The sequence below is a fragment of the Humulus lupulus genome, chromosome 3, assembly GCF_963169125.1.
Source record: "Humulus lupulus chromosome 3, drHumLupu1.1, whole genome shotgun sequence".
In the NCBI taxonomy this organism is placed as follows: Eukaryota; Viridiplantae; Streptophyta; class Magnoliopsida; order Rosales; family Cannabaceae; genus Humulus; species Humulus lupulus.
The window spans coordinates 11,338,477-11,351,631 of NC_084795.1; the positions used below are offsets into that span (position 1 = coordinate 11,338,477).

Genomic DNA, 13,155 nt, shown 5'->3' on the forward strand with positions numbered 1-13,155 from the left:
GAAGTTCCTAGTCAATCCGGGGGAGAAAAGGGAGGACACACGCGCTCGCTATAAATGAATATTGCGGGACAAACATTCCGGGTGCGATCATACCAGCACTAATGCACCGGATCCCATCAGAACTCCGCAGTTAAGCGTGCTTGGGCGAGAGTAGTACTAGGATGGGTGACCTCCTGGGAAGTGCTCGTGTTGCACCCCTGAAAAGATCATTTTTTTTTTTCCTTTAAAAATCCACTTACGGCTCAAAAGTTTGAATTTTTTGTTTTAAATCTTTAAAAACTCATTTATTTCGTTTTCCTTGAGGGGTTAATACCGTGGTCACTAACAAGCAGCGAATAAGAAGTTCCTAGTCAATCCGGGGGAGAAAAGGGAGGACACACGCGCTCGCTATAAATGAATATTGCGGACCAAACATTCCGGGTGCGATCATACCAGCACTAATGCACCGGATCCCATCAGAACTCCGCAGTTAAGCGTGCTTGGGCGAGAGTAGTACTAGGATGGGTGACCTCCTGGGAAGTCCTCGTGTTGCACCCCTGAAAACATCATTTTTTTTTCCCCTTTAATAATCCACTTACGGCTCAAAAGTTTGTATTTTTTGTTTTAAATCTTTAAAAACTCATTTATTTCGTTTTCCTTGAGGGGTTAATACCGTGGCCACTAACAAGCAGCGAATAAGAAGTTCCTAGTCAATCCGGGGGAGAAAAGGGAGGACACACGCGCTCGCTATAATTGAATATTGCGGACCAAACATTCCGGGTGCGATCATACCAGCACTAATGCACCGGATCCCATCAGAACTCCGCAGTTAAGCGTGCTTGGGCGAGAGTAGTACTAGGATGGGTGACCTCCTGGGAAGTCCTCATGTTGCACCCCTGAAAACATCATTTTTTTTTTCCCTTTAAAAATCCACTTACGGCTCAAAAGTTTGTATTTTTTGTTTTAAATCTTTAAAAACTCATTTATTTCGTTTTCCTTGAGGGGTTAATACCGTGGTCACTAACAAGCAGCGAATAAGAAGTTCCTAGTCAATCCGGGGGAGAAAAGGGAGGACACACGCGCGCGCTATAAATGAATATTGCGGACCAAACATTTCGGGTGCGATCATACCAGCACTAATGCACCGGATCCCATCAGAACTCCGCAGTTAAGCGTGCTTGGGCGAGAGTAGTACTAGGATGGGTGACCTCCTGGGAAGTCCTCGTGTTGCACCCCTGAAAACATCATTTTTTTTTTCCCTTTAAAAATCCACTTACGGCTCAAAAGTTTGTATTTTTTGTTTTAAATCTTTAAAAACTCATTTATTTCGTTTTCCTTGAGGGGTTAATACCGTGGCCACTAACAAGCAGCGAATAAGAAGTTCCTAGTCAATCCGGGGGAGAAAAGGGAGGACACACGCGCTCGCTATAAATGAATATTGTGGACCAAACATTCCGGGTGCGATCATACCAGCACTAATGCACCGGATCCCATCAGAACTCCGCAGTTAAGCGTGCTTGGGCGAGAGTAGTACTAGGATGGGTGACCTCCTGGGAAGTCCTCGTGTTGCACCCCTGAAAACATCATTTTTTTTTTCCCTTTAAAAATCCACTTACGGCTCAAAAGTTTGTATTTTTTGTTTTAAATCTTTAAAAACTCATTTATTTCGTTTTCCTTGAGGGGTTAATACCGTGGATACTAACAAGCAGCGAATAAGAAGTTCCTAGTCAATCCGGGGGAGAAAAGGGAGGACACACGCGCTCGCTATAAATGAATATTGCGGGACAAACATTCCGGGTGCGATCATACCAGCACTAATGCACCGGATCCCATCAGAACTCCGCAGTTAAGCGTGCTTGGGCGAGAGTAGTACTAGGATGGGTGACCTCCTGGGAAGTGCTCGTGTTGCACCCCTGAAAAGATCATTTTTTTTTTTCCTTTAAAAATCCACTTACGGCTCAAAAGTTTGAATTTTTTGTTTTAAATCTTTAAAAACTCATTTATTTCGTTTTCCTTGAGGGGTTAATACCGTGGTCACTAACAAGCAGCGAATAAGAAGTTCCTAGTCAATCCGGGGAAGAAAAGGGAGGACACACGCGCTCGCTATAAATGAATATTGCGGACCAAACATTCCGGGTGCGATCATACCAGCACTAATGCACCGGATCCCATCAGAACTCCGCAGTTAAGCGTGCTTGGGCGAGAGTAGTACTAGGATGGGTGACCTCCTGGGAAGTCCTCGTGTTGCACCCCTGAAAACATCATTTTTTTTTTCCCTTTAAAAATCCACTTACGGCTCAAAAGTTTGTATTTTTTGTTTTAAATCTTTAAAAACTCATTTATTTCGTTTTCCTTGAGGGGTTAATACCGTGGTCACTAACAAGCAGCGAATAAGAAGTTCCTAGTCAATCCGGGGGAGAAAAGGGAGGACACACGCGCTCGCTATAAATGAATATTGCGGACCAAACATTCCGGGTGCGATCATACCAGCACTAATGCACCGGATCCCATCAGAACTCCGCAGTTAAGCGTGCTTGGGCGAGAGTAGTACTAGGATGGGTGACCTCCTGGGAAGTCCTCGTGTTGCACCCCTGAAAACATCATTTTTTTTTTCCCTTTAAAAATCTACTTACGGCTCAAAAGTTTGTATTTTTTGTTTTAAATCTTTAAAAACTCATTTATTTCGTTTTCCTTGAGGGGTTAATACCGTGGTCACTAACAAGCAGCGAATAAGAAGTTCCTAGTCAATCCGGGGGAGAAAAGGGAGGACACACGCGCTCGCTATAAATGAATATTGCGGGACAGACATTCCGGGTGCGATCATACCAGCACTAATGCACCGGATCCCATCAGAACTCCGCAGTTAAGCGTGCTTGGGCGAGAGTAGTACTAGGATGGGTGACCTCCTGGGAAGTCCTCGTGTTGCACCCCTGAAAACATCATTTTTTTTTTCCTTTAAAAATCCACTTACGGCTCAAAAGTTTGAATTTTTTGTTTTAAATCTTTAAAAACTCATTTATTTCGTTTTCCTTGAGGGGTTAATACCGTGGTCACTAACAAGCAGCGAATAAGAAGTTCCTAGTAAATCCGGGGAAGAAAAGGGAGGACACACGCGCTCGCTATAAATGAATATTGCGGACCAAACATTCCGGGTGCGATCATACCAGCACTAATGCACCGGATCCCATCAGAATTCCGCAGTTAAGCGTGCTTGGGCGAGAGTAGTACTAGGATGGGTGACCTACTGGGAAGTCCTCGTGTTGCACCCCTGAAAACATCATTTTTTTTTTCCCTTTAAAAATCCACTTACGGCTCAAAAGTTTGTATTTTTTGTTTTAAATCTTTAAAAACTCATTTATTTCGTTTTCCTTGAGGGGTTATAACCGTGGCCACTAACAAGCAGCGAATAAGAAGTTCCTAGTCAATCCGGGGGAGAAAAGGGAGGACACACGCGCTCGCTATAAATGAATATTGCGGACCAAACATTCCGGGTGCGATCATACCAGCACTAATGCACCGGATCCCATCAGAACTCCGCAGTTAAGCGTGCTAGGGCGAGAGTAGTACTGGGATGGGTGACCTCCTGGGAAGTCCTCGTGTTGCACCCCTGAAAACATCATTTTTTTTTCCCTTTAAATATCCACTTACGGCTCAAAAGTTTGTATTTTTTGTTTTAAATCTTTAAAAACTCATTTATTTCGTTTTCCTTGAGGGGTTAATACCGTGGATACTAACAAGCAGCGAATAAGAAGTTCCTAGTCAATCCGGGGGAGAAAAGGGAGGACACACGCGCTCGCTATAAATGAATATTGCGGGACAAACATTCCGGGTGCGATCATACCAGCACTAATGCACCGGATCCCATCAGAACTCCGCAGTTAAGCGTGCTTGGGCGAGAGTAGTACTAGGATGGGTGACCTCCTGGGAAGTGCTCGTGTTGCACCCCTGAAAAGATCATTTTTTTTTTTCCTTTAAAAATCCACTTACGGCTCAAAAGTTTGAATTTTTTGTTTTAAATCTTTAAAAACTCATTTATTTCGTTTTCCTTGAGGGGTTAATACCGTGGTCACTAACAAGCAGCGAATAAGAAGTTCCTAGTCAATCCGGGGAAGAAAAGGGAGGACACACGCGCTCGCTATAAATGAATATTGCGGACCAAACATTCCGGGTGCGATCATACCAGCACTAATGCACCGGATCCCATCAGAACTCCGCAGTTAAGCGTGCTTGGGCGAGAGTAGTACTAGGATGGGTGACCTCCTGGGAAGTCCTCGTGTTGCACCCCTGAAAACCTCATTTTTTTTTTCCCTTTAAAAATCCACTTACGGCTCAAAAGTTTGTATTTTTTGTTTTAAATCTTTAAAAACTCATTTATTTCGTTTTCCTTGAGGGGTTAATACCGTGGTCACTAACAAGCAGCGAATAAGAAGTTCCTAGTCAATCCGGGGGAGAAAAGGGAGGACACACGTGCTCGCTATAAATGAATATTGCGGAACAAACATTCCGGGTGCGATCATACCAGCACTAATGCACCGGATCCCATCAGAACTCCGCAGTAAAGCGTGCTTGGGCGAGAGTAGTACTAGGATGGGTGACCTCCTGGGAAGTCCTCGTGTTGCACCCCTGAAAACATCATTTTTTTTTTTCCCTTTAAAAATCCACTTACGGCTCAAAAGTTTGTATTTTTTGTTTTAAATCTTTAAAAACTCATTTATTTCGTTTTCCTTGAGGGGTTAATACCGTGGTCACTAACAAGCAGCGAATAAGAAGTTCCTAGTCAATCCGGGGGAGAAAAGGGAGGACACACGCGCGCGCTATAAATGAATATTGCGGACCAAACATTCCGGGTTCGATCATACCAGCACTAATGCACCGGATCCCATCAGAACTCCGCAGTTAAGCGTGCTTGGGCGAGAGTAGTACTAGGATGGGTGACCTCCTGGGAAGTCCTCGTGTTGCACCCCTGAAAACATCATTTTTTTTTTTCCCTTTAAAAATCCACTTACGGCTCAAAAGTTTGTATTTTTTGTTTTAAATCTTTAAAAATTCATTTATTTCGTTTTCCTTGAGGGGTTAATACCGTGGCCACTAACAAGCAGCGAATAAGAAGTTCCTAGTCAATCCGGGGGAGAAAAGGGAGGACACACGCGCTCGCTATAAATGAATATTGCGGACCAAACATTCCGGGTGCGATCATACCAGCACTAATGCACCGGATCCCATCAGAACTCCGCAGTTAAGCGTGCTTGGGCGAGAGTAGTACTAGGATGGGTGACCTCCTGGGAAGTCCTCGTGTTGCACCCCTGAAAACATCATTTTTTTTTTCCCTTTAAAAATCCACTTACGGCTCAAAAGTTTGTATTTTTTGTTTTAAATCTTTAAAAACTCATTTATTTCGTTTTCCTTGAGGGGTTAATACCGTGGATACTAACAAGCAGCGAATAAGAAGTTCCTAGTCAATCCGGGGGAGAAAAGGGAGGACACACGCGCTCGCTATAAATGAATATTGCGGACCAAACATTCCGGGTGCGATCATACCAGCACTAATGCACCGGATCCCATCAGAACTCCGCAGTTAAGCGTGCTTGGGCGAGAGTAGTACTAGGATGGGTGACCTCCTGGGAAGTGCTCGTGTTGCACCCCTGAAAACATCATTTTTTTTTTCCCTTTAAAAATCCACTTACGGCTCAAAAGTTTGAATTTTTTGTTTTAAATCTTTAAAAACTCATTTATTTCGTTTTCCTTGAGGGGTTAATACCGTGGTCACTAACAAGCAGCGAATAAGAAGTTCCTAGTCAATCCGGGGAAGAAAAGGGAGGACACACGCGCTCGCTATAAATGAATATTGCGGACCAAACATTCCGGGTGCGATCATACCAGCACTAATGCACCGGATCCCATCAGAACTCCGCAGTTAAGCGTGCTTGGGCGAGAGTAGTACTAGGATGGGTGACCTCCTGGGAAGTCCTCGTGTTGCACCCCTGAAAACATCATTTTTTTTTTTCCCTTTAAAAATCCACTTACGGCTCAAAAGTTTGTATTTTTTGTTTTAAATCTTTAAAAACTCATTTATTTCGTTTTCCTTGAGGGGTTAATACCGTGGTCACTAACAAGCAGCGAATAAGAAGTTCCTAGTCAATCCGGGGGAGAAAAGGGAGGACACACGCGCTCGCTATAAATGAATATTGCGGACCAAACATTCCGGTTGCGATCATACCCGCACTAATGCACCGGATCCCATCAGAACTCCGCAGTTAAGCGTGCTTGGGCGAGAGTAGTACTAGGATGGGTGACCTCCTGGGAAGTCCTCGTGTTGCACCCCTGAAAACATCATTTTTTTTTTCCCTTTAAAAATCCACTTACGGCTCAAAAGTTTGTATTTTTTGTTTTAAATCTTTAAAAACTCATTTATTTCGTTTTCCTTGAGGGGTTAATACCGTGGTCACTAACATGCAGCGAATAAGAAGTTCCTAGTCAATCCGGGGGAGAAAAGGGAGGACACACGCGCTCGCTATAAATGAATATTGCGGACCAAACATTCCGGGTGCGATCATACCAGCACTAACGCACCGGATCCCATCAGAACTCCGCAGTTAAGCGTGCTTGGGCGAGAGTAGTACTAGGATGGGTGACCTCCTGGGAAGTCCTCGTGTTGCACCCCTGAAAACATCATTTTTTTTTCCCTTTAAAAATCCACTTACGGCTCAAAAGTTTGTATTTTTTGTTTTAAATCTTTAAAAACTCATTTATTTCGTTTTCCTTGAGGGGTTAATACCGTGGTCACTAACAAGCAGCGAATAAGAAGTTCCTAGTCAATCCGGGGAAGAAAAGGGAGGACACACGCGCTCGCTATAAATGAATATTGCGGACCAAACATTCCGGGTGCGATCATACCAGCACTAATGCACCGGATCCCATCAGAACTCCGCAGTTAAGCGTGCTTGGGCGAGAGTAGTACTAGGATGGGTGACCTCCTGGGAAGTCCTCGTGTTGCACCCCTGAAAACATCATTTTTTTTTTTCCCTTTAAAAATCCACTTACGGCTCAAAAGTTTGTATTTTTTGTTTTAAATCTTTAAAAACTCATTTATTTCGTTTTCCTTGAGGGGTTAATACCGTGGTCACTAACAAGCAGCGAATAAGAAGTTCCTAGTCAATCCGGGGGAGAAAAGGGAGGACACACGCGCTCGCTATAAATGAATATTGCGGACCAAACATTCCGGTTGCGATCATACCCGCACTAATGCACCGGATCCCATCAGAACTCCGCAGTTAAGCGTGCTTGGGCGAGAGTAGTACTAGGATGGGTGACCTCCTGGGAAGTCCTCGTGTTGCACCCCTGAAAACATCATTTTTTTTTTCCCTTTAAAAATCCACTTACGGCTCAAAAGTTTGTATTTTTTGTTTTAAATCTTTAAAAACTCATTTATTTCGTTTTCCTTGAGGGGTTAATACCGTGGTCACTAACATGCAGCGAATAAGAAGTTCCTAGTCAATCCGGGGGAGAAAAGGGAGGACACACGCGCTCGCTATAAATGAATATTGCGGACCAAACATTCCGGGTGCGATCATACCAGCACTAACGCACCGGATCCCATCAGAACTCCGCAGTTAAGCGTGCTTGGGCGAGAGTAGTACTAGGATGGGTGACCTCCTGGGAAGTCCTCGTGTTGCACCCCTGAAAACATCATTTTTTTTTCCCTTTAAAAATCCACTTACGGCTCAAAAGTTTGTATTTTTTGTTTTAAATCTTTAAAAACTCATTTATTTCGTTTTCCTTGAGGGGTTAATACCGTGGTCACTAACAAGCAGCGAATAAGAAGTTCCTAGTCAATCCGGGGGAGAAAAGGGAGGCACACGCGCTCGCTATAAATGAATATTGCGGACCAAACATTCCGGGTGCGATCATACCAGCACTAATGCACCGGATCCCATCAGAACTTCGCAGTTAAGCGTGCTTGGGCGAGAGTAGTACTAGGATGGGTGACCTCCTGGGAAGTCCTCGTGTTGCACCCCTGAAAACATCATTTTTTTTTTCCCTTTAAAAATCCACTTACGGCTCAAAAGTTTGTATTTTTTGTTTTAAATCTTTAAAAACTCATTTATTTCGTTTTCATTGAGGGGTTAATACCGTGGTCACTAACAAGCAGCGAATAAGAAGTTCCTAGTCAATCCGGGGGAGAAAAGGGAGGACACACGCGCGCGCTATAAATGAATATTGCGGACCAAACATTCCGGGTGCGATCATACCAGCACTAATGCACCGGATCCCATCAGAACTCCGCAGTTAAGCGTGCTTGGGCGAGAGTAGTACTAGGATGGGTGACCTCCTGTGAAGTCCTCGTGTTGCACCCCTGAAAACATCATTTTTTTTTTCCCTTTAAAAATCCACTTACGGCTCAAAAGTTTGTATTTTTTGTTTTAAATCTTTAAAAACTCATTTATTTCGTTTTCCTTGAGGGGTTAATACCGTGGTCACTAACAAGCAGCGAATAAGAAGTTCCTAGTCAATCCGGGGGAGAAAAGGGAGGCACACGCGCTCGCTATAAATGAATATTGCGGACCAAACATTCCGGGTGCGATCATACCAGCACTAATGCACCGGATCCCATCAGAACTTCGCAGTTAAGCGTGCTTGGGCGAGAGTAGTACTAGGATGGGTGACCTCCTGGGAAGTCCTCGTGTTGCACCCCTGAAAACATCATTTTTTTTTTCCCTTTAAAAATCCACTTACGGCTCAAAAGTTTGTATTTTTTGTTTTAAATCTTTAAAAACTCATTTATTTCGTTTTCATTGAGGGGTTAATACCGTGGTCACTAACAAGCAGCGAATAAGAAGTTCCTAGTCAATCCGGGGGAGAAAAGGGAGGACACACGCGCGCGCTATAAATGAATATTGCGGACCAAACATTCCGGGTGCGATCATACCAGCACTAATGCACCGGATCCCATCAGAACTCCGCAGTTAAGCGTGCTTGGGCGAGAGTAGTACTAGGATGGGTGACCTCCTGTGAAGTCCTCGTGTTGCACCCCTGAAAACATCATTTTTTTTTTCCCTTTAAAAATCCACTTACGGCTCAAAAGTTTGTATTTTTTGTTTTAAATCTTTAAAAACTCATTTATTTCGTTTTCCTTGAGGGGTTAATACCGTGGTCACTAACAAGCAGCGAATAAGAAGTTCCTAGTCAATCCGGGGGAGAAAAGGGAGGACACACGCGCTCGCTATAAATGAATATTGCGGACCAAACATTCCGGGTGCGATCATACCAGCACTAATGCACCGGATCCCATCAGAACTCCGCAGTCAAGCGTGCTTGGGCGAGAGTAGTACTAGGATGGGTGACCTCCTGGGAAGTCCTCGTGTTGCACCCCTGAAAACATCATTTTTTTTTTCCCTTTAAAAATCCACTTACGGCTCAAAAGTTTGTATTTTTTGTTTTAAATCTTTAAAAACTCATTTATTTCGTTTTCCTTGAGGGGTTAATAACGTGGTCACTAACAAGCAGCGAATAAGAAGTTCCTAGATAATCCGGGGGAGAAAAGGGAGGACACACGCGCTCGCTATAAATGAATATTGCGGACCAAACATTCCGGTTGCGATCATACCCGCACTAATGCACCGGATCCCATCAGAACTCCGCAGTTAAGCGTGCTTGGGCGAGAGTAGTACTAGGATGGGTGACCTCCTGGGAAGTCCTCGTGTTGCACCCCTGAAAACATCATTTTTTTTTTCCCTTTAAAAATCCACTTACGGCTCAAAAGTTTGTATTTTTTGTTTTAAATCTTTAAAAACTCATTTATTTCGTTTTCCTTGAGGGGTTAATACCGTGGTCACTAACAAGTAGCGAATAAGAAGTTCCTAGTCAATCCGGGGGAGAAAAGGGAGGACACACGCGCTCGCTATAAATGAATATTGCGGACCAAACATTCCGGGTGCGATCATACCAGCACTAACGCACCGGATCCCATCAGAACTCCGCAGTTAAGCGTGCTTGGGCGAGAGTAGTACTAGGATGGGTGACCTCCTGGGAAGTCCTCGTGTTGCACCCCTGAAAACATCATTTATTTTTCCCTTTAAAAATCCACTTACGGCTCAAAAGTTTGTATTTTTTGTTTTAAATCTTTAAAAACTCATTTATTTCGTTTTCCTTGAGGGGTTAATACCGTGGTCACTAACAAGCAGCGAATAAGAAGTTCCTAGTCAATCCGGGGGAGAAAAGGGAGGCACACGCGCTCGCTATAAATGAATATTGCGGACCAAACATTCCGGGTGCGATCATACCAGCACTAATGCACCGGATCCCATCAGAACTTCGCAGTTAAGCGTGCTTGGGCGAGAGTAGTACTAGGATGGGTGACCTCCTGGGAAGTCCTCGTGTTGCACCCCTGAAAACATCATTTTTTTTTTCCCTTTAAAAATCCACTTACGGCTCAAAAGTTTGTATTTTTTGTTTTAAATCTTTAAAAACTCATTTATTTCGTTTTCATTGAGGGGTTAATACCGTGGTCACTAACAAGCAGCGAATAAGAAGTTCCTAGTCAATCCGGGGGAGAAAAGGGAGGACACACGCGCGCGCTATAAATGAATATTGCGGACCAAACATTCCGGGTGCGATCATACCAGCACTAATGCACCGGATCCCATCAGAACTCCGCAGTTAAGCGTGCTTGGGCGAGAGTAGTACTAGGATGGGTGACCTCCTGTGAAGTCCTCGTGTTGCACCCCTGAAAACATCATTTTTTTTTTCCCTTTAAAAATCCACTTACGGCTCAAAAGTTTGTATTTTTTGTTTTAAATCTTTAAAAACTCATTTATTTCGTTTTCCTTGAGGGGTTAATACCGTGGTCACTAACAAGCAGCGAATAAGAAGTTCCTAGTCAATCCGGGGGAGAAAAGGGAGGACACACGCGCTCGCTATAAATGAATATTGCGGACCAAACATTCCGGGTGCGATCATACCAGCACTAATGCACCGGATCCCATCAGAACTCCGCAGTCAAGCGTGCTTGGGCGAGAGTAGTACTAGGATGGGTGACCTCCTGGGAAGTCCTCGTGTTGCACCCCTGAAAACATCATTTTTTTTTTCCCTTTAAAAATCCACTTACGGCTCAAAAGTTTGTATTTTTTGTTTTAAATCTTTAAAAACTCATTTATTTCGTTTTCCTTGAGGGGTTAATACCGTGGTCACTAACAAGCAGCGACTAAGAAGTTCCTAGTCAATCCGGGGGAGAAAAGGGAGGACACACGCGCTCGCTATAAATGAATATTGCGGACCAAACATTCCGGGTGCGATCATACCAGCACTAATGCACCGGATCCCATCAGAACTCCGCAGTTAAGCGTGCTTGGGCGAGAGTAGTACTAGGATGGGTGACCTCCTGGGAAGTCCTCGTGTTGCACCCCTGAAAACATCATTTTTTTTTCCCCTTTAATAATCCACTTACGGCTCAAAAGTTTGTATTTTTTGTTTTAAATCTTTAAAAACTCATTTATTTCGTTTTCCTTGAGGGGTTAATACCGTGGCCACTAACAAGCAGCGAATAAGAAGTTCCTAGTCAATCCGGGGGAGAAAAGGGAGGACACACGCGCTCGCTATAAATGAATATTGCGGACCAAACATTCCGGGTGCGATCATACCAGCACTAATGCACCGGATCCCATCAGAACTCCGCAGTTAAGCGTGCTTGGGCGAGAGTAGTACTAGGATGGTTGACCTCCTGGGAAGTCCTCGTGTTGCACCCCTGAAAACATCATTTTTTTTTCCCTTTAAAAATCCACTTACGGCTCAAAAGTTTGTATTTTTTGTTTTAAATCTTTAAAAACTCATTTATTTCGTTTTCCTTGAGGGGTTAATACCGTGGTCACTAACAAGCAGCGAATAAGAAGTTCCTAGTCAATCCGGGAAAGAAAAGGGAGGACACACGCGCTCGCTATAAATGAATATTGCGGACCAAACATTCCGGGTGCGATCATACCAGCACTAATGCACAGGATCCCATCAGAACTCCGCAGTTAAGCGTGCTTGGGCGAGAGTAGTACTAGGATGGGTGACCTCCTGGGAAGTCCTCGTGTTGCACCCCTGAAAACATCATTTTTTTTTTCCCTTTAAAAATCCACTTACGGCTCAAAAGTTTGTATTTTTTGTTTTAAATCTTTAAAAACTCATTTATTTCGTTTTCCTTGAGGGGTTAATACCGTGGTCACTAACAAGCAGCGAATAAGAAGTTCCTAGTCAATCCGGGGGAGAAAAGGGAGGACACACGCGCTCGCTATAAATGAATATTGCGGACCAAACATTCCGGGTGCGATCATACCAGCACTAATGCAACGGATCCCATCAGAACTCCGCAGTTAAGCGTGCTTGGGCGAGAGTAGTACTAGGATGGGTGACCTCCTGGGAAGTCCTCGTGTTGCACCCCTGAAAACATCATTTTTTTTTCCCTTTAAAAATCCACTTACGGCTCAAAAGTTTGTATTTTTTGTTTTAAATCTTTAAAAACTCATTTATTTCGTTTTCCTTGAGGGGTTAATACCGTGGTCACTAACAAGCAGCGAATAAGAAGTTCCTAGTCAATCCGGGAAAGAAAAGGGAGGACACACGCGCTCGCTATAAATGAATATTGCGGACCAAACATTCCGGGTGCGATCATACCAGCACTAATGCACAGGATCCCATCAGAACTCCGCAGTTAAGCGTGCTTGGGCGAGAGTAGTACTAGGATGGGTGACCTCCTGGGAAGTCCTCGTGTTGCACCCCTGAAAACATCATTTTTTTTTTCCCTTTAAAAATCCACTTACGGCTCAAAAGTTTGTATTTTTTGTTTTAAATCTTTAAAAACTCATTTATTTCGTTTTCCTTGAGGGGTTAATACCGTGGTCACTAACAAGCAGCGACTAAGAAGTTCCTAGTCAATCCGGGGGAGAAAAGGGAGGACACACGCGCTCGCTATAAATGAATATTGCGGACCAAACATTCCGGGTGCGATCATACCAGCACTAATGCACCGGATCCCATCAGAACTCCGCAGTTAAGCGTGCTTGGGCGAGAGTAGTACTAGGATGGGTGACCTCCTGGGAAGTCCTCGTGTTGCACCCCTGAAAACATCATTTTTTTTTTCCCTTTAAAAATCCACTTACGGCTCAAAAGTTTGTATTTTTTGTTTTAAATCTTTAAAAA

The 13,155-nt window shown here is 43.8% G+C and overlaps 39 non-coding genes across 39 annotated transcripts; all 39 read left to right on the forward strand.

The window, feature by feature from the left end:
• Positions 1–79: 79 nt before the first annotated feature.
• On the forward strand, positions 80–198 carry LOC133826240 (5S ribosomal RNA). Its single transcript, XR_009888969.1, has one exon. It is a non-coding gene; the product is annotated as a 5S ribosomal RNA (ribosomal RNA).
• A 220-nt stretch (positions 199–418) lies between these two features.
• Positions 419–537, forward strand: LOC133825976 (5S ribosomal RNA). The gene has a single exon (XR_009888716.1). It is a non-coding gene; the product is annotated as a 5S ribosomal RNA (ribosomal RNA).
• A 220-nt stretch (positions 538–757) lies between these two features.
• Positions 758–876, forward strand: LOC133826606 (5S ribosomal RNA). Its single transcript, XR_009889321.1, has one exon. It is a non-coding gene; the product is annotated as a 5S ribosomal RNA (ribosomal RNA).
• A 220-nt stretch (positions 877–1,096) lies between these two features.
• LOC133825977 (5S ribosomal RNA) lies at positions 1,097–1,215 on the forward strand. Its single transcript, XR_009888717.1, has one exon. It is a non-coding gene; the product is annotated as a 5S ribosomal RNA (ribosomal RNA).
• Positions 1,216–1,435: 220 nt separating this feature from the next.
• Positions 1,436–1,554, forward strand: LOC133825978 (5S ribosomal RNA). Its single transcript, XR_009888718.1, has one exon. It is a non-coding gene; the product is annotated as a 5S ribosomal RNA (ribosomal RNA).
• A 220-nt stretch (positions 1,555–1,774) lies between these two features.
• Positions 1,775–1,893, forward strand: LOC133826241 (5S ribosomal RNA). Its single transcript, XR_009888970.1, has one exon. It is a non-coding gene; the product is annotated as a 5S ribosomal RNA (ribosomal RNA).
• Positions 1,894–2,113: 220 nt separating this feature from the next.
• LOC133825980 (5S ribosomal RNA) lies at positions 2,114–2,232 on the forward strand. Its single transcript, XR_009888719.1, has one exon. It is a non-coding gene; the product is annotated as a 5S ribosomal RNA (ribosomal RNA).
• Positions 2,233–2,452: 220 nt separating this feature from the next.
• LOC133825981 (5S ribosomal RNA) lies at positions 2,453–2,571 on the forward strand. The gene has a single exon (XR_009888720.1). It is a non-coding gene; the product is annotated as a 5S ribosomal RNA (ribosomal RNA).
• A 220-nt stretch (positions 2,572–2,791) lies between these two features.
• Positions 2,792–2,910, forward strand: LOC133825982 (5S ribosomal RNA). Its single transcript, XR_009888721.1, has one exon. It is a non-coding gene; the product is annotated as a 5S ribosomal RNA (ribosomal RNA).
• A 219-nt stretch (positions 2,911–3,129) lies between these two features.
• On the forward strand, positions 3,130–3,248 carry LOC133826713 (5S ribosomal RNA). Its single transcript, XR_009889425.1, has one exon. It is a non-coding gene; the product is annotated as a 5S ribosomal RNA (ribosomal RNA).
• Positions 3,249–3,468: 220 nt separating this feature from the next.
• Positions 3,469–3,587, forward strand: LOC133826090 (5S ribosomal RNA). The gene has a single exon (XR_009888824.1). It is a non-coding gene; the product is annotated as a 5S ribosomal RNA (ribosomal RNA).
• A 219-nt stretch (positions 3,588–3,806) lies between these two features.
• LOC133826243 (5S ribosomal RNA) lies at positions 3,807–3,925 on the forward strand. Its single transcript, XR_009888972.1, has one exon. It is a non-coding gene; the product is annotated as a 5S ribosomal RNA (ribosomal RNA).
• A 220-nt stretch (positions 3,926–4,145) lies between these two features.
• On the forward strand, positions 4,146–4,264 carry LOC133825983 (5S ribosomal RNA). Its single transcript, XR_009888722.1, has one exon. It is a non-coding gene; the product is annotated as a 5S ribosomal RNA (ribosomal RNA).
• Positions 4,265–4,484: 220 nt separating this feature from the next.
• LOC133826306 (5S ribosomal RNA) lies at positions 4,485–4,603 on the forward strand. Its single transcript, XR_009889031.1, has one exon. It is a non-coding gene; the product is annotated as a 5S ribosomal RNA (ribosomal RNA).
• A 221-nt stretch (positions 4,604–4,824) lies between these two features.
• LOC133826749 (5S ribosomal RNA) lies at positions 4,825–4,943 on the forward strand. The gene has a single exon (XR_009889461.1). It is a non-coding gene; the product is annotated as a 5S ribosomal RNA (ribosomal RNA).
• Positions 4,944–5,164: 221 nt separating this feature from the next.
• LOC133825984 (5S ribosomal RNA) lies at positions 5,165–5,283 on the forward strand. The gene has a single exon (XR_009888723.1). It is a non-coding gene; the product is annotated as a 5S ribosomal RNA (ribosomal RNA).
• Positions 5,284–5,503: 220 nt separating this feature from the next.
• LOC133826244 (5S ribosomal RNA) lies at positions 5,504–5,622 on the forward strand. The gene has a single exon (XR_009888973.1). It is a non-coding gene; the product is annotated as a 5S ribosomal RNA (ribosomal RNA).
• A 220-nt stretch (positions 5,623–5,842) lies between these two features.
• Positions 5,843–5,961, forward strand: LOC133825985 (5S ribosomal RNA). Its single transcript, XR_009888724.1, has one exon. It is a non-coding gene; the product is annotated as a 5S ribosomal RNA (ribosomal RNA).
• Positions 5,962–6,182: 221 nt separating this feature from the next.
• On the forward strand, positions 6,183–6,301 carry LOC133826568 (5S ribosomal RNA). Its single transcript, XR_009889283.1, has one exon. It is a non-coding gene; the product is annotated as a 5S ribosomal RNA (ribosomal RNA).
• Positions 6,302–6,521: 220 nt separating this feature from the next.
• On the forward strand, positions 6,522–6,640 carry LOC133826079 (5S ribosomal RNA). The gene has a single exon (XR_009888814.1). It is a non-coding gene; the product is annotated as a 5S ribosomal RNA (ribosomal RNA).
• A 219-nt stretch (positions 6,641–6,859) lies between these two features.
• LOC133825987 (5S ribosomal RNA) lies at positions 6,860–6,978 on the forward strand. Its single transcript, XR_009888726.1, has one exon. It is a non-coding gene; the product is annotated as a 5S ribosomal RNA (ribosomal RNA).
• Positions 6,979–7,199: 221 nt separating this feature from the next.
• Positions 7,200–7,318, forward strand: LOC133826569 (5S ribosomal RNA). The gene has a single exon (XR_009889284.1). It is a non-coding gene; the product is annotated as a 5S ribosomal RNA (ribosomal RNA).
• A 220-nt stretch (positions 7,319–7,538) lies between these two features.
• LOC133826082 (5S ribosomal RNA) lies at positions 7,539–7,657 on the forward strand. Its single transcript, XR_009888816.1, has one exon. It is a non-coding gene; the product is annotated as a 5S ribosomal RNA (ribosomal RNA).
• A 218-nt stretch (positions 7,658–7,875) lies between these two features.
• LOC133826434 (5S ribosomal RNA) lies at positions 7,876–7,994 on the forward strand. The gene has a single exon (XR_009889154.1). It is a non-coding gene; the product is annotated as a 5S ribosomal RNA (ribosomal RNA).
• A 220-nt stretch (positions 7,995–8,214) lies between these two features.
• LOC133826290 (5S ribosomal RNA) lies at positions 8,215–8,333 on the forward strand. Its single transcript, XR_009889016.1, has one exon. It is a non-coding gene; the product is annotated as a 5S ribosomal RNA (ribosomal RNA).
• Positions 8,334–8,552: 219 nt separating this feature from the next.
• On the forward strand, positions 8,553–8,671 carry LOC133826435 (5S ribosomal RNA). The gene has a single exon (XR_009889155.1). It is a non-coding gene; the product is annotated as a 5S ribosomal RNA (ribosomal RNA).
• Positions 8,672–8,891: 220 nt separating this feature from the next.
• LOC133826291 (5S ribosomal RNA) lies at positions 8,892–9,010 on the forward strand. Its single transcript, XR_009889017.1, has one exon. It is a non-coding gene; the product is annotated as a 5S ribosomal RNA (ribosomal RNA).
• A 220-nt stretch (positions 9,011–9,230) lies between these two features.
• Positions 9,231–9,349, forward strand: LOC133826293 (5S ribosomal RNA). The gene has a single exon (XR_009889019.1). It is a non-coding gene; the product is annotated as a 5S ribosomal RNA (ribosomal RNA).
• A 220-nt stretch (positions 9,350–9,569) lies between these two features.
• Positions 9,570–9,688, forward strand: LOC133826570 (5S ribosomal RNA). Its single transcript, XR_009889285.1, has one exon. It is a non-coding gene; the product is annotated as a 5S ribosomal RNA (ribosomal RNA).
• A 220-nt stretch (positions 9,689–9,908) lies between these two features.
• On the forward strand, positions 9,909–10,027 carry LOC133826083 (5S ribosomal RNA). Its single transcript, XR_009888817.1, has one exon. It is a non-coding gene; the product is annotated as a 5S ribosomal RNA (ribosomal RNA).
• A 218-nt stretch (positions 10,028–10,245) lies between these two features.
• Positions 10,246–10,364, forward strand: LOC133826436 (5S ribosomal RNA). Its single transcript, XR_009889156.1, has one exon. It is a non-coding gene; the product is annotated as a 5S ribosomal RNA (ribosomal RNA).
• Positions 10,365–10,584: 220 nt separating this feature from the next.
• LOC133826292 (5S ribosomal RNA) lies at positions 10,585–10,703 on the forward strand. Its single transcript, XR_009889018.1, has one exon. It is a non-coding gene; the product is annotated as a 5S ribosomal RNA (ribosomal RNA).
• A 220-nt stretch (positions 10,704–10,923) lies between these two features.
• Positions 10,924–11,042, forward strand: LOC133826294 (5S ribosomal RNA). Its single transcript, XR_009889020.1, has one exon. It is a non-coding gene; the product is annotated as a 5S ribosomal RNA (ribosomal RNA).
• A 220-nt stretch (positions 11,043–11,262) lies between these two features.
• LOC133825988 (5S ribosomal RNA) lies at positions 11,263–11,381 on the forward strand. The gene has a single exon (XR_009888727.1). It is a non-coding gene; the product is annotated as a 5S ribosomal RNA (ribosomal RNA).
• A 220-nt stretch (positions 11,382–11,601) lies between these two features.
• LOC133826384 (5S ribosomal RNA) lies at positions 11,602–11,720 on the forward strand. Its single transcript, XR_009889107.1, has one exon. It is a non-coding gene; the product is annotated as a 5S ribosomal RNA (ribosomal RNA).
• Positions 11,721–11,939: 219 nt separating this feature from the next.
• Positions 11,940–12,058, forward strand: LOC133826540 (5S ribosomal RNA). Its single transcript, XR_009889257.1, has one exon. It is a non-coding gene; the product is annotated as a 5S ribosomal RNA (ribosomal RNA).
• A 220-nt stretch (positions 12,059–12,278) lies between these two features.
• Positions 12,279–12,397, forward strand: LOC133826521 (5S ribosomal RNA). The gene has a single exon (XR_009889238.1). It is a non-coding gene; the product is annotated as a 5S ribosomal RNA (ribosomal RNA).
• A 219-nt stretch (positions 12,398–12,616) lies between these two features.
• Positions 12,617–12,735, forward strand: LOC133826541 (5S ribosomal RNA). The gene has a single exon (XR_009889258.1). It is a non-coding gene; the product is annotated as a 5S ribosomal RNA (ribosomal RNA).
• A 220-nt stretch (positions 12,736–12,955) lies between these two features.
• LOC133825989 (5S ribosomal RNA) lies at positions 12,956–13,074 on the forward strand. Its single transcript, XR_009888728.1, has one exon. It is a non-coding gene; the product is annotated as a 5S ribosomal RNA (ribosomal RNA).
• The last annotated feature ends 81 nt before the right edge of the window (positions 13,075–13,155 follow it).